Below are 10,475 nucleotides of genomic sequence, written 5' to 3' on the forward strand. Positions count from 1 at the left end.
TTTCTCCAATCTTCCCAAAACTCTGGATTCTGATAGAGGGCCATGAGACTTAGACCTGAGTGCAAAAATGGAGGCTCTAGCCCCTTCCAGAGCTGAGATATCGAAACTCAAAAATTCGGCCCGAAAAAAAAACGACAGTGGTACCCCTTACGTTTTTTTTTTTTGGGCGAAAAATTAAGTTTCTCCAATCTTCCCAAAACTCTGGATTCTGATAGAGGGCCATGAGACTTAGACCTGAGTGCAAAAATGGAGGCTCTAGCCCCTTCCAGAGCTGAGATATCGAAACTCAAAAATTCGGCCCGAAAGAAAAACGACAGTGGTACCCCTTACGTTTTTTTTTTTGGGGCGAAAAATTAAGTTTCTCCAATGTTCCCAAAACTCTGGATTCTGATAGAGGGCCATGAGACTTAGACGTGAGTGCAAAAATGGAGGCTCTAGCCCCTTCCAGAGCTGAGATATCGAAACTCAAAAATTCGGCCCGAAAAAAAAACGACAGTGGTACCCCTTACGTTTTTTTTTTGGGTGAAAAATTAAGTTTCTCCAATCTTCCCAAAACTCTGGATTCTGATAGAGGGCCATGAGACTTAGACCTGAGTGCAAAAATGGAGGCTCTAGCCCCTTCCAGAGCTGAGATATCGAAACTCAAAAATTCGGCCCGAAAAAAAAACGACAGTGGTACCCCTTACGTTTATTTTTTTTTTTGGGCGAAAAATTTAGTTTCTCCAATCTTCCCAAAACTCTGGATTCTGATAGAGGGCCATGAGACTTAGACCTGAGTGCAAAAATGGAGGCTCTAGCCCCTTCCAGAGCTGAGATATCGAAACTCAAAAATTCGGCCCGAAAAAAAAAACGACAGTGGTACCCCTTACGTTTTTTTTTTTTGGGCGAAAAATTAAGTTTCTCCAATCTTCCCAAAACTCTAGATTCTGATAGAGGGCCATGAGACTTAGACCTGAGTGCAAAAATGGAGGCTTTAGCCCCTTCCAGAGCTGAGATATCGAAACTCAAAAATTCGGCCCGAAAAAAAAAACGACAGTGGTACCCCTTACGTTTTTTTTTTTTGGGCGAAAAATTAAGTTTCTCCAATCTTCCCAAAACTCTGGATTCTGATAGAGGGCCATGAGACTTCGACCTGAGTGCAAAAATGGAGGCTCTAGCCCCTTCCAGAGCTGAGATATCGAAACTAAAAAATTCGGCCCGAAAAAAAAACGACAGTGGTACCCCTTACGTTTTTTTTTTTTGGCCGAAAAATTAAGTTTCTCCAATCTTCCCAAAACTCTGGATTCTGATAGAGGGCCATGAGACTTAGACCTGAGTGCAAAAATGGAGGCTCTAGCCCCTTCCAGAGCTGAGATATCGAAACTCAAAAATTCGGCCCGAAAAAAAAACGACAGTGGTACCCCTTACGTTTTTTTTTTTTTTGGGCGAAAAATTAAGTTTCTCCAATCTTCCCAAAACTCTGGATTCTGATAGAGGGCCATGAGACTTAGACCTGAGTGCAAAAATGGAGGCTCTAGCCCCTTCCAGAGCTGAGATATCGAAACTCAAAAATTCGGCCCGAAAAAAAAAACGACAGTGGTACCCCTTACGGTTTTTTTTTTGGGCGAAAAATTAAGTTTCTCCAATCTTCCCAAAACTCTGGATTCTGATAGAGGGTCATGAGACTTAGACCTGAGTGCAAAAATGGAGGCTCTAGCCCCTTCCAGAGCTGAGATATCGAAACTCAAAAATTCGGCCCGAAAGAAAAACGACAGTGGTACCCCTTACGTTTTTTTTTTGGGGGCGAAAAATTAAGTTTCTCCAATCTTCCCAAAACTCTGGATTCTGATAGAGGGCCATGAGACTTAGACCTGAGTGCAAAAATGGAGGCTCTAGCCCCTTCCAGAGCTGAGATATCGAAACTCAAAAATTTGGCCCGAAAAAAAAAAACGACAGTGGTACCCCTTACGTTTTTTTTTTGGGGGGCGAAAAATTAAGTTTCTCCAATCTTCCCAAAACTCTGGATTCTGATAGAGGGCCATGAGACTTAGACCTGAGTGCAAAACTGGAGGCTCTAGCCCCTTCCAGAGCTGAGATATCGAAACTCAAAAATTCGGCCCGAAAGAAAAACGACAGTGGTACCCCTTAAGTTTTTTTTTTTGGGGCGAAAAATTAAGTTTCTCCAATCTTCCCAAAACTCTGGATTCTGATAGAGGGCCATGAGACTTAGACGTGAGTGCAAAAATGGAGGCTCTAGCCCCTTCCAGAGCTGAGATATCGAAACTCAAAAATTCGGCCCGAAAAAAAAACGACAGTGGTACCCCTTACGGTTTTTTTTTTGGGCGAAAAATTAAGTTTCTCCAATCTTCCCAAAACTCTGGATTCTGATAGAGGGCCATTAGACTTAGACCTGAGTGCAAAAATGGAGGCTCTAGCCCCTTCCAGAGCTGAGATATCGAAACTCAAAAATTCGCCCCGAAAAAAACCCGACAGTGGTACCCCTTACGTTTTTTTTTTTGGGGCGAAAAATTAAGTTTCTCCAATCTTCCCAAAACTCTGGATTCTGATAGAGGGCCATGAGACTTAGACCTGAGTGCAAAAATGGAGGCTCTAGCCCCTTCCAGAGCTGAGATATCGAAACTAAAAAATTCGGCCCGAAAAAAAAACGACAGTGGTACCCCTTACGTTTTTTTTTTTTGGCCGAAAAATTAAGTTTCTCCAATCTTCCCAAAACTCTGGATTCTGATAGAGGGCCACGAGACTTAGACCTGAGTGCAAAAATGGAGGCTCTAGCCCCTTCCAGAGCTGAGATATCGAAACTCAAAAATTCGGCCCGAAAAAAAATCGACAGTGGTACCCCTTACGGTTTTTTTTTTGGGCGAAAAATTAAGTTTCTCCAATCTTCCCAAAACTCTGGATTCTGATAGAGGGCCATGAGACTTAGACCTGAGTGCAAAAATGGAGGCTCTAGCCCCTTCCAGAGCTGAGATATCGAAACTCAAAAATTCGGCCTGAAAAAAAAACGACAGTGGTATCCCTTACGTTTTTTTTTTTTTGGGCGAAAAATTAAGTTTCTCCAATCTTCCCAAAACTCTGGATTCTGATAGAGGGCCATGAGACTTAGACCTGAGTGCAAAAATGGAGGCTCTAGCCCCTTCCAGAGCTGAGATATCGAAACTCAAAAATTCGGCCCGAAAGAAAAACGACAGTGGTACCCCTTACGTTTTTTTTTTTGGGGCGAAAAATTAAGTTTCTCCAATCTTCCCAAAACTCTGGATTCTGATAGAGGGCCATGAGACTTAGACCTGAGTGCAAAAATGGAGGCTCTAGTCCCTTCCAGAGCTGAGATATCGAAACTCAAAAATTTGGCCCGAAAAAAAAAAACGACAGTGGTACCCCTTACGTTTTTTTTTTGGGGGGCGAAAAATTAAGTTTCTCCAATCTTCCCAAAACTCTGGATTCTGATAGAGGGCCATGAGACTTAGACCTGAGTGCAAAAATGGAGGCTCTAGCCCCTTCCAGAGCTGAGATATCGAAACTCAAAAATTCGGCCCGAAAGAAAAACGACAGTGGTACCCCTTAAGTTTTTTTTTTTTGGGGCGAAAAATTAAGTTTCTCCAATCTTCCCAAAACTCTGGATTCTGATAGAGGGCCATGAGACTTAGACGTGAGTGCAAAAATGGAGGCTCTAGCCCCTTCCAGAGCTGAGATATCGAAACTCAAAAATTCGGCCCGAAAAAAAAACGACAGTGGTACCCCTTACGGTTTTTTTTTTTGGGCGAAAAATTAAGTTTCTCCAATCTTCCCAAAACTCTGGATTCTGATAGAGGGCCATTAGACTTAGACCTGAGTGCAAAAATGGAGGCTCTAGCCCCTTCCAGAGCTGAGATATCGAAACTCAAAAATTCGCCCCGAAAAAAAACCGACAGTGGTACCCCTTACGTTTTTTTTTTTGGGGCGAAAAATTAAGTTTCTCCAATCTTCCCAAAACTCTGGATTCTGATAGAGGGCCATGAGACTTAGACCTGAGTGCAAAAATGGAGGCTCTAGCCCCTTCCAGAGCTGAGATATCGAAACTCAAAAATTCGGCCCGAAAAAAAAACGACAGTGGTACCCCTTACGTTTTTTTTTTTGGGGCGAAAAATTAAGTTTCTCCAATCTTCCCAAAACTCTGGATTCTGATAGAGGGCCATGAGACTTAGACCTGAGTGCAAAAATGGAGGCTCTAGCCCCTTCCAGAGCTGAGATATCGAAACTCAAAAATTCGGCCAGAAAAAAAAACGACAGTGGTACCCCTTACGTTTTTTTTTTTTGGGCGAAAAATAAAGTTTCTCCAATCTTCCCAAAACTCTGGATTCTGATAGAGGGCCATGAGACTTAGACCTGAGTGCAAAAATTTAGGCTCTAGCCCCTTCCAGAGCTGAGATATCGAAACTCAAAAATTCGGCCCGAAAAAAAAAACGACAATGGAACCCCTTACGTTTTTATTTTTTGGGGGGCGAAAAAATTAAGTTTCTCCAATCTTCCCAAAACTCTGGATTCTGATAGAGGGCCATGAGACTTAGACCTGAGTGCAAAAATGGAGGCTCTAGCCCCTTCCAGAGCTGAGATATCGAAACTCAAAAATTCGGCCCGAAAGAAAAACGACAGTGGTACCCCTTACGTTTTTTTTTTTGGGGCGAAAAATTACGTTTCTCCAATCTTCCCAAAACTCTGGATTCTGATAGAGGGCCATGAGACTTAGACGTGAGTGCAAAAATGGAGGCTCTAGCCCCTTCCAGAGCTGAGATATCGAAACTCAAAAATTCGGCCCGAAAAAAAAAAACGACAGTGGTACCCCTTACGTTTTTTTTTTTGGGCGAAAAATTAAGTTTCTCCAATCTTCCCAAAACTCTGGATTCTGATAGAGGGCCATGAGACTTAGACCTGAGTGCAAAAATGGAGGCTCTAGCCCCTTCCAGAGCTGAGATATCGAAACTCAAAAATTCGGCCCGAAAAAAAAAACGACAGTGGTACCCCTTACGTTTTTTTTTTTTGGGCGAAAAATTAAGTTTCTCCAATCTTCCCAAAACTCTGGATTCTGATAGAGGGCCATGAGACTTCGACCTGAGTGCAAAAATGGAGGCTCTAGCCCCTTCCAGAGCTGAGATATCGAAACTAAAAAATTCGGCCCGAAAAAAAAACGACAGTGGTACCCCTTACGTTTTTTTTTTTTGGCCGAAAAATTAAGTTTCTCCAATCTTCCCAAAACTCTGGATTCTGATAGAGGGCCATGAGACTTAGACCTGAGTGCAAAAATGGAGGCTCTAGCCCCTTCCAGAGCTGAGATATCGAAACTCAAAAATTCGGCCCGAAAAAAAAAACGACAGTGGTACCCCTTACGTTTTTTTTTTTTGGGCGAAAAATTAAGTTTCTCCAATCTTCCCAAAACTCTAGATTCTGATAGAGGGCCATGAGACTTAGACCTGAGTGCAAAAATGGAGGCTCTAGCCCCTTCCAGAGCTGAGATATCGAAACTCAAAAATTCGGCCCGAAAAAAAAACGACAGTGGTACCCCTTACGTTTTTTTTTTTTTGGGCGAAAAATTAAGTTTCTCCAATCTTCCCAAAACTCTGGATTCTGATAGAGGGCCATGAGACTTAGACCTGAGTGCAAAAATGGAGGCTCTAGCCCCTTCCAGAGCTGAGATATCGAAACTCAAAAATTCGGCCTGAAAAAAAAACGACAGTGGTATCCCTTACGTTTTTTTTTTTTTGGGCGAAAAATTAAGTTTCTCCAATCTTCCCAAAACTCTGGATTCTGATAGAGGGCCATGAGACTTAGACCTGAGTGCAAAAATGGAGGCTCTAGCCCCTTCCAGAGCTGAGATATCGAAACTCAAAAATTCGGCCCGAAAGAAAAACGACAGTGGTACCCCTTACGTTTTTTTTTTTGGGGCGAAAAATTACGTTTCTCCAATCTTCCCAAAACTCTGGATTCTGATAGAGGGCCATGAGACTTAGACCTGAGTGCAAAAATGGAGGCTCTAGCCCCTTCCAGAGCTGAGATATCGAAACTCAAAAATTTGGCCCGAAAAAAAAAAACGACAGTGGTACCCCTTACGTTTTTTTTTTGGGGGGCGAAAAATTAAGTTTCTCCAATCTTCCCAAAACTCTGGATTCTGATAGAGGGCCATGAGACTTAGACCTGAGTGCAAAAATGGAGGCTCTAGCCCCTTCCAGAGCTGAGATATCGAAACTCAAAAATTCGGCCCGAAAGAAAAACGACAGTGGTACCCCTTAAGTTTTTTTTTTTGGGGCGAAAAATTAAGTTTCTCCAATCTTCCCAAAACTCTGGATTCTGATAGAGGGCCATTAGACTTAGACCTGAGTGCAAAAATGGAGGCTCTAGCCCCTTCCAGAGCTGAGATATCGAAACTCAAAAATTCGCCCCGAAAAAAAACCGACAGTGGTACCCCTTACGTTTTTTTTTTTGGGGCGAAAAATTAAGTTTCTCCAATCTTCCCAAAACTCTGGATTCTGATAGAGGGCCATGAGACTTCGACCTGAGTGCAAAAATGGAGGCTCTAGCCCCTTCCAGAGCTGAGATATCGAAACTCAGAAATTCGGCCCGAAAAAAAAACGACAGTGGTACCCCTTACATTTTTTTTTTTTGGGCGAAAAATTAAGTTTCTCCAATCTTCCCAAAACTCTGGATTCTGATAGAGGGCCATGAGACTTAGACCTGAGTGCAAAAATGGAGGCTCTAGCCCCTTCCAGAGCTGAGATATCGAAACTCAAAAATTCGGCCCGAAAAAAAAACGACAGTGGTACCCCTTACGTTTTTTTTTTTGGGGCGAAAAATTAAGTTTCTCCAATCTTCCCAAAACTCTGGATTCTGATAGAGGGCCATGAGACTTAGACCTGAGTGCAAAAATGGAGGCTCTAGCCCCTTCCAGAGCTGAGATATCGAAACTCAAAAATTCGGCCAGAAAAAAAAACGACAGTGGTACCCCTTACGTTTTTTTTTTTTGGGCGAAAAATAAAGTTTCTCCAATCTTCTCAAAACTCTGGATTCTGATAGAGGGCCATGAGACTTAGACCTGAGTGCAAAAATTTAGGCTCTAGCCCCTTCCAGAGCTGAGATATCGAAACTCAAAAATTCGGCCCGAAAAAAAAAACGACAATGGAACCCCTTACGTTTTTATTTTTTGGGGGGCGAAAAATTAAGTTTCTCCAATCTTCCCAAAACTCTGGATTCTGATAGAGGGCCATGAGACTTAGACCTGAGTGCAAAAATGGAGGCTCTAGCCCCTTCCAGAGCTGAGATATCGAAACTCAAAAATTCGGCCCGAAAGAAAAACGACAGTGGTACCCCTTACGTTTTTTTTTTTGGGGCGAAAAATTACGTTTCTCCAATCTTCCCAAAACTCTGGATTCTGATAGAGGGCCATGAGACTTAGACGTGAGTGCAAAAATGGAGGCTCTAGCCCCTTCCAGAGCTGAGATATCGAAACTCAAAAATTCGGCCCGAAAAAAAAAAACGACAGTGGTACCCCTTACGTTTTTTTTTTTGGGCGAAAAATTAAGTTTCTCCAATCTTCCCAAAACTCTGGATTCTGATAGAGGGCCATGAGACTTAGACCTGAGTGCAAAAATGGAGGCTCTAGCCCCTTCCAGAGCTGAGATATCGAAACTCAAAAATTCGCCCCGAAAAAAAACCGACAGTGGTACCCCTTACGTTTTTTTTTTGGGGCGAAAAATTAAGTTTCTCCAATCTTCCCAAAACTCTGGATTCTGATAGAGGGCCATGAGACTTCGACCTGAGTGCAAAAATGGAGGCTCTAGCCCCTTCCAGAGCTGAGATATCGAAACTCAAAAATTCGGCCCGAAAAAAAACCGACAGTGGTACCCATTACATTTTTTTTTTTGGGCGAAAAATTAAGTTTCTCCAATCTTCCCAAAACTCTGGATTCTGATAGAGGGCCATGAGACTTAGACCTGAGTGCAAAAATGGAGGCTCTAGCCCCTTCCAGAGCTGAGATATCGAAACTCAAAAATTCGGCCTGAAAAAAAAACGACAGTGGTATCCCTTACGTTTTTTTTTTTTGGGCGAAAAATTAAGTTTCTCCAATCTTCCCAAAACTCTGGATTCTTATAGAGGGCCATGAGACTTAGACCTGAGTGCAAAAATGGAGGCTCTAGCCCCTTCCAGAGCTGAGATATCGAAACTCAAAAATTCGGCCCGAAAGAAAAACGACAGTGGTACCCCTTACGTTTTTTTTTTTGGGGCGAAAAATTAAGTTTCTCCAATCTTCCCAAAACTCTGGATTCTGATAGAGGGCCATGAGACTTAGACCTGAGTGCAAAAATGGAGGCTCTAGCCCCTTCCAGAGCTGAGATATCGAAACTCAAAAATTTGGCCCGAAAAAAAAAAACGACAGTGGTACCCCTTACGTTTTTTTTTTGGGGGGCGAAAAATTAAGTTTCTCCAATCTTCCCAAAACTCTGGATTCTGATAGAGGGCCATGAGACTTAGACCTGAGTGCAAAAATGGAGGCTCTAGCCCCTTCCAGAGCTGAGATATCGAAACTCAAAAATTCGGCCCGAAAGAAAAACGACAGTGGTACCCCTTAAGTTTTTTTTTTTGGGGCGAAAAATTAAGTTTCTCCAATCTTCCCAAAACTCTGGATTCTGATAGAGGGCCATGAGACTTAGACGTGAGTGCAAAAATGGAGGCTCTAGCCCCTTCCAGAGCTGAGATATCGAAACTCAAAAATTCGGCCCGAAAAAAAAACGACAGTGGTACCCCTTACGTTTTTTTTTTTGGGGCGAAAAATTAAGTTTCTCCAATCTTCCCAAAACTCTGGATTCTGATAGAGGGCCATGAGACTTAGACCTGAGTGCAAAAATGGAGGCTCTAGCCCCTTCCAGAGCTGAGATATCGAAACTCAAAAATTCGGCCAGAAAAAAAAACGACAGTGGTACCCCTTACGTTTTTTTTTTTTGGGCGAAAAATAAAGTTTCTCCAATCTTCCCAAAACTCTGGATTCTGATAGAGGGCCATGAGACTTAGACCTGAGTGCAAAAATTTAGGCTCTAGCCCCTTCCAGAGCTGAGATATCGAAACTCCAAAATTCGGCCCGAAAAAAAAAACGACAATGGAACCCCTTACGTTTTTATTTTTTGGGGGGCGAAAAAATTAAGTTTCTCCAATCTTCCCAAAACTCTGGATTCTGATAGAGGGCCATGAGACTTAGACCTGAGTGCAAAAATGGAGGCTCTAGCCCCTTCCAGAGCTGAGATATCGAAACTCAAAAATTCGGCCCGAAAGAAAAACGACAGTGGTACCCCTTACGTTTTTTTTTTTGGGGCGAAAAATTACGTTTCTCCAATCTTCCCAAAACTCTGGATTCTGATAGAGGGCCATGAGACTTAGACGTGAGTGCAAAAATGGAGGCTCTAGCCCCTTCCAGAGCTGAGATATCGAAACTCAAAAATTCGGCCCGAAAAAAAAAAACGACAGTGGTACCCCTTACGTTTTTTTTTTTGGGCGAAAAATTAAGTTTCTCCAATCTTCCCAAAACTCTGGATTCTGATAGAGGGCCATGAGACTTAGACCTGAGTGCAAAAATGGAGGCTCTAGCCCCTTCCAGAGCTGAGATATCGAAACTCAAAAATTCGGCCCGAAAAAAAAAACGACAGTGGTACCCCTTACGTTTTTTTTTTTTGGGCGAAAAATTAAGTTTCTCCAATCTTCCCAAAACTCTGGATTCTGATAGAGGGCCATGAGACTTCGACCTGAGTGCAAAAATGGAGGCTCTAGCCCCTTCCAGAGCTGAGATATCGAAACTAAAAAATTCGGCCCGAAAAAAAAACGACAGTGGTACCCCTTACGTTTTTTTTTTTTGGCCGAAAAATTAAGTTTCTCCAATCTTCCCAAAACTCTGGATTCTGATAGAGGGCCATGAGACTTAGACCTGAGTGCAAAAATGGAGGCTCTAGCCCCTTCCAGAGCTGAGATATCGAAACTCAAAAATTCGGCCCGAAAAAAAAAACGACAGTGGTACCCCTTACGTTTTTTTTTTTTGGGCGAAAAATTAAGTTTCTCCAATCTTCCCAAAACTCTAGATTCTGATAGAGGGCCATGAGACTTAGACCTGAGTGCAAAAATGGAGGCTCTAGCCCCTTCCAGAGCTGAGATATCGAAACTCAAAAATTCGGCCCGAAAAAAAAACGACAGTGGTACCCCTTACGTTTTTTTTTTTTTGGGCGAAAAATTAAGTTTCTCCAATCTTCCCAAAACTCTGGATTCTGATAGAGGGCCATGAGACTTAGACCTGAGTGCAAAAATGGAGGCTCTAGCCCCTTCCAGAGCTGAGATATCGAAACTCAAAAATTCGGCCTGAAAAAAAAACGACAGTGGTATCCCTTACGTTTTTTTTTTTTTGGGCGAAAAATTAAGTTTCTCCAATCTTCCCAAAACTCTGGATTCTGATAGAGGGCCATGAGACTTAG

This window comes from Pimephales promelas, chromosome 8, assembly GCF_988280905.1.
Source record: "Pimephales promelas chromosome 8, fPimPro1.hap1.1, whole genome shotgun sequence".
Classification (NCBI taxonomy): domain Eukaryota; kingdom Metazoa; phylum Chordata; class Actinopteri; order Cypriniformes; family Leuciscidae; genus Pimephales; species Pimephales promelas.